Below are 6,411 nucleotides of genomic sequence, written 5' to 3'. Positions count from 1 at the left end.
AGCAAGTTTGTACCAGACTTCACCTCCCGTTGAGAACAAACGCCAAACCCCCAAACATTGACTAATCTGTCACAAGGGAGAATGTCCTTATCCTGCCTCCTAACTCTAAAATGAAGGATCTAATTCTTCCTTGCCATTTTTCCCCTGACGTGAAGAAGGAGGTTTTTCTAAATAGTCGCCAAGCAGAGATGGATCAAGCTGCTGATACCTCTCTGAACCTACAGTTCCAAAAGATCCAGGCTGTTCACATCTGTGGTTTTGTCGTGGGGCATTGTCTCTTGAAATAGGCCACACAGTGAAAAATTAAATGCATTGGATCACTTTTTAGTTGTGTGCAGGGAGTGCCTTTTTTTTTTTTTTACAGAGCACATACCAAAATCACACAGCAAAGGCTGTTTTCTTCCCTACTTTGTGATCTGTAAAAGGGTTGTGCGAGGTCATACCGTGAAACAGAGACAGGTATCCTATTCCGTGCCCCACAGGAGCTTTCCAGGTGATCGTGCACCGCTTCCAGTTTTACCAGTCTTGGTCTAAGTTCCTCGTGATTTTCAGACAATGGATTGCAGGAGAACATCAAAGGAAACTGGTTGTTCCTGTAGTACCTATCAAACATGCCCTTTGTAGTGGCTGTGAAGCGTTACCTTACCTGCTTTACTGTGGAGCATTGCTGTCCCAGGCAGCATGACTTGCCTCCTCCTGCCCTCCCCCTTGGCTGGCTGTCCTCTTCTGAGGCGCCTGGAGAGGATAAAACGAGGTGGATATGTTCGTACCGCAACTCCTCTATCTCTTTTGCTTGTTGATTTATTGTTACTGAATCTTCATCTTGCTGGTGGTAACTAATGGTCACAGCTCACGACAGCCTTGTTGTGGAGCATCACCATGAAGGCACTAATTCACAGCTCAGATCGTAGAGCTTATATGGCTTTCACTTCCTTGGTGTTTCTCGGACCATCATTTCATTTGTACTCCAAACCTAAGCCACCTTTCCAGAAAAGCAATACCCAGAGTCCTAATACAAACTACAAGCAGATCTCTTCATGTCTTAAATTCATTAAAAATGTTCTTATAAAAAGATTTATTCCCAGGGCTTTTACCCAGACTTCTGCATGGAGTTGGCAAAGGCATCGTGTAATAACTAAATCTTCATTAGTTATATCTGTTTGCTTTGTGCCTTCGTGACAATGATGAAAGCTGTAAATAAGTATATTGTCCCATCTTAACAAGGATAGCGTATCCATCAATAAGGACACTTACTCTGCTGAGATCTTTGCAAGGCTGTACAGGGGAGTAAATTAAAGGGAGAACAACATCCTTCATCTAAAGTGTCCTTGTTCTGTCACTTAATGTTTTACCCTTGCTAATATCTTTCAAAGTCTGGCTGTTAGTCAGAAAAGTCACTCAGTAAATGTGACATATTTTATCCAGCCTAAATCTACTTGGTCCTAGAATGATTTTTCTAGGCAGTCACGGCTGGAAGTGCAACTTTAAACTCCTCCTGTGGCTTCTCACCTTAGTTTCCTAGTTGGGTGCATGAGGATGGAAGGGGCGACCAGAGGAGCTGTAGCAGCTCAGCTGAACGGGGAGGCGCAAACCCTTGTTTGGGGTGGCAGAGGAGTCGTCTGGAGAAAAGCAGATGGCATGAGACTCCACTCTCAGTAGCGTTCACTTCAGCCTAGACTGACTGGTTGGTAACACCATGCTTAGTGCAAGGCATCTCCCTTCACTTAACTCACGGAACTGTCCCAACTAAGTGCAGCAAAAGCTATATGCTAACTTAAACGTCCCTGTATGTCAAGGCTATCCTTAATCTACACGCAGATGACGGGGTCACGGGTCCACAGTGCTCAGGCAGGAGCTACAGATGATCTTCAGGACAGACTGAGGAAGGGGTAAGTGTGGTCAGTGCTGCTTGCTGGGAGAGGTCCGTGCTTGCAGCTCCCTGCGGAGAGGAAAGCCCAAACGAAGCACACCCCATGCGAGCCCACCTGCCTCTGCGCCAGCATTGCACGCCTGCAACTGAGCAAACGCATCCGCCGCGGACCTCTCTCCCTCCCCAGGAGCGGACAGGAGTAGTCTCCAGTGCACGGAGCTGGGAGCTTTCCCCCCGGTGCGATGGGTGCACGCAGGAGCCTGCCGAGGTCCCGAGGTTCCCACCGAAACCAGCACCTTCCCCGGCTCTTCTGCACAGCGCTTATACCGCTATCTTCAGCACAGGTATGTATCCCTGACTCACCCCGGGTTAAACAAACAAACAAAATCATGCAAGGAGACTTGAAGCGATGGACTTGCTCCAGGTTTATGGGACAGTCCAGGAGTGAAAATCAGAGTGTGGCCTGCAGAGGGAAGAAAAGAGCCGTGGTAGCACTGCTGTGGCTTCCCGGGTGTCTGCTGCTTCCCGCTGCCACTGCCTGCTTCCCACCACGCTGTTCCTCTGGAGCAGGCTCTGAGCTGAATAGCTTGCCTTTAAACATTAAATACATTTAAAGCCCATTCATATCAAACCAAAATTAAACTGCTGAATTTCATTCAAGAGTCGTTCCCCCCGAGAAAGGGCTGAGAAGAATAGAACGGTTAGCTGAATACCTCACCCATCCAGCACGCAGCAAAAAATCCCCCCAGGAGGTAAGGTGAGAAGTGAGGCTTGGCTATCGCCTTGCCTCATTGCATTGTTATCTGTATATAAGCCAATTTCTCAATCCATTTAGAAATTCACTAATTGTCATTGGAGCTGTTTGCTGGTGACTGTGAAGTAGCTTCATAATGAAGAGGAAGTCCATTTATTCGTTAACATTTGCGAAAATAATTGCCTGTCACTTAACTGAACATCCCTTGCCCCAGAAACACTTGCTCTTCAGCACTTTTTCTATTTTTATTTTTTTTTTGAGCTGCACACTTTGAAACGCCACTTATAATTTCCAGTCCCTGAAGGGCTCATTCTCAGCTGCTGTGACATGAGTGAGGGAGCACACTCCACGAGAGGACACTAAACGTCCTGTCACTTTTGCTGCAAGGAGAGGAGAGCGTATTAACTGTGCTGCAGGAGGCCTCGGGCAGGCGGGTTGCAGCTCTGAGATACTGCTTAAACTCTGCGGTTTTACAGGGCTGCTGCTCCTCTGCAGCCTGCCCCGCACCTCTGCCGGGCAGCCCGGCAGGGCTGGGAGAGACCGTGGCTGCAGGGCTCAGTGCCAGTGGGCCCATCTCTGGCCAAGGAGTTGGGACACGTGAAGTAGCCCCAGCCCCACCAGCTGAGCTCCAGAGGCTGTCTTCTGCCCCCCATTTGCTAGCCCTGCTCTCAGCCCTCACGAAGAGGAAAGAAAGACTGCGGGAAGCCAGGCATGCACCAAGGAGTGAGTCCTGGAGGGAGGAGGAAAGGTGTTTGGGGAGGTAGAGGAGCAGTGTCTCAGGAGGGGAGTGAGGAGAGGATGGAGATCTGTATTCCTCAGCCCTCTGTGCCCATTACCCCCATGAGTACAGCCAACACCTCCACCAGCCCCTGTTCGTGCCACGGGTGACACCCCACAACAGCTTTGTCCCCCGTGCTCATCACCTTACCCCTCCCCACCATGCCCAGCACTTCCTCGGCCACCACCACCTCTCCCTCCAACACAGGCAGTGTAAGCCAACCTGTCCCTTAGCTTTGGGGAAGCAAAATTTAGCTTTGCCTACGTGACCCAGAGGCTTTGAGGTGCTCTGCCTGCTGGGGAAGATGGGTTTGCTGTAGCACTTAAGCAGAGCATTCGAGGTGCCTTGCCAGGTCCCCTGGAGATAAACGGGAGCAAAGGAGCGTGCCTCCCCCAGAATCAACAGAGATCTGCCTGCTTGCACCTGCTGCGCTTATGTTGCTGCAATACCTTTCACTCCAATGGCTGTTTGCTTGTTTGACGGCTGTGTTGAATTTTATTGTTTCCCGGGCACGTGAATTCCCCCATCCGTTCCCAGGGCAAGGAGTGCCACGTCTCCTGGGGGTGGATAGCCGCCAACGTTGACTTAAGAGTGCGTGGAGCAGGAGATAAGCGCTGCCCCGCTGCCGGGGCCTGGCGGAGCCGTGCACCTCGCACCGTACACCGTGCTTCTCGCCGGGGGCTCCTGCCGTGGGGCCAGGAGTCAGGGCGAGCGTCACGCACCACCGGCATGCGTCATCCCCTCGGCTGTGGGCAGGGACGGCGGCCACGTCCCGGGGGGAGCGCGGGAGGAGCACACCTCTGCGGCCGGCCCCGAGGAGCGGTGAGGAGAGCAACTCCTGCTGAACGGGACCCAGGGCAGGAGGGCCACGAGAACGCCAAGCAGCTAAGAAGGGGACTGCTGGGGACGCGCTCGAGGTATCATCTGCATTCAAGGTGCAGCTGCTGCAATCCTTCCCGACTGCAGCAGCGACGGGGTTGGCCGCTGCGCCTTGGGATGATCTAGTCGGTGTAACAACATTTGACAGGGTCCTGCCACCGTAAGCCAATATCTTTCTAGTGGGTCCAACGGACTCGTGATAGCTCACAGCTGCTGGGAATGGCTTATTAGATGTATTTACTTTTCAGGGGCGCAAGCTTTCAAGTATTTGCAAGTGTTAATTTGCTGCTGGTACAGCGTCTTGGGAAAGTGGGGTGAAGGGCTGGGCTGGGCAAGCGCTTCAGATTGGGCTCCCCATGGGGAGCAGGATTCCTGGTCTAGGAAGCCTGGAGATACTGGCTCTGTTTGCTTCTTGGGCAGGAATTGAATGCATTTCAAGATTAGGCGACTGTCTCTTTTGCTTTCGGGTGCTGCAGCGTTAAGAAGGAAAAGTGTGCATGTGAGTGAAAATCAGCTCTGCGCAGGGAGAGCTGCCTGTTTACACCAGGGGATTTAGGCTTCCAGGTATTTAATTTCTGGTAACTGTACTTCAGCTTGTTGAAACCTTTCAGTCTTGAAAAGCCCCTTGTGGATAATGAGACTACGGGGAGGTGCTGCTCCCAGAGAGCCTCAGATGAGGGAGTAGGGGTGGTTGGGGGCCTTGCTTTAGCGGTGCAATTAATGAGCAAGTAGGTAGCCAGCATTTGCAAGAAAATGCTTGGGGAAGAGGGGGATAAAACAAAATGAGCGAGAGGTTTTGTTGCCTCCCTTGAAACCAAGAACAAGCAAAGCTCACCCAAGTTTAAAATGTCCCACCTGGTATGTCATGGGGTGAGGGACCACGGATGGCGGAGGGTGGGGGAGGTAGGAGATGGTTGTGCTTCGAGGACCGGGGAACTGCAAGTGTTCTTTTTCTTTTAGCATCCAGCTAGAGCCCTTTATGACTTCTTTTCTCACAGGACTCAGGGTAAGCCCCGCTGAGCCCGCCAGGGTGGCAGCCCCAAACCAAAACTCTCCCAAGGACATCCATCGTAGCCCCTGCCTTTTTGCCTGCTAGCCCAAGCCACTGCCCTGTCTTCTCCTACAGCAGCATCCCCTCCATGGGAGCACTCAGGAAACGCCTCCAGCGTGCTTGTGATTCCCCTGGTGCTGCTGCGGGTGGGGAAAGTGAGGCAGGGGAAAGTGACACTGTCTTGGAGGGGCATTCACTGCACCGTGGGCACTCAGCAGAAAGCAGAAAAGTAGCTCTTCTTCAGCCACTGGAGAGAGAGGAGAGATATGTCCGGAGGGTGACTTAGGCCAGCCATGGTCTGGAGATGTTTGTATTTATTTAAGGAGGAAATGGATGCCACAAGCCCTCATGGCTTTGAGGGTAGCGTCAGGAGCCAAAACCTGTGGGAGGCAAATGTCTATTAGCATCATTGGGAACCACACTGAGAAGCCAGGCCCGTGCCCATCTGCCTGTCTCAGGCTCTTGGGTTATGACCATCAACTGAAGCACCCGCAGGGACCATCCTGGACTCCTGCCAGCACCTCTGAGCAGGGCCCTGGTACAGCGGGAGGTGGAGGGTTAGGTCCTGCCTGGCCCCAGCATTAAGAGGTGGAGATGAGCGAGACATCCCAGGCAGCTGAGAAATGACTCTGCTGTACCCTGCAGCGGGAGGGATGAGGAGGAGGACCTGCGACTCGCAGTTTGCTGCTGTGGTAGGGGACAGCGCCCTCCTACCTGCCCATGCCCCAGGACAGCTACTGCTCCTGCTGCCACTGCAGCTTTCCCAACTCATGTAGGTGACCTGGCATTGGCTCTGCTTGTCACGCAAGCAGCTTAACTACTTCGCTGCTGGCCACATGCATGCTGGAGAGCCTGCCAAGAAAACTGAGCTGTCTCCTCCCTGCGCTTCCCCCTGTTGCTGTCTGCAAAGTGAATGTGCAGTGTAACACGTGCTCCCTTGTCTGCTGACCATCCGCCGGGGCTGTGGGTCTCTCTGCAGCACCCATCCTGCACAGATCAGTATCCTTACCACCCGCACCGGGAAGAAAGACCAACTGCCCTCTACGGCAGCTCCTCTAAGGGGGAACTTTCCCCTATAG

Source organism: Accipiter gentilis, chromosome 8 (assembly GCF_929443795.1).
Source record: "Accipiter gentilis chromosome 8, bAccGen1.1, whole genome shotgun sequence".
Lineage (NCBI taxonomy): Eukaryota > Metazoa > Chordata > Aves > Accipitriformes > Accipitridae > Astur > Astur gentilis.
Note: the sequence above shows the minus strand (reverse complement) of the source record.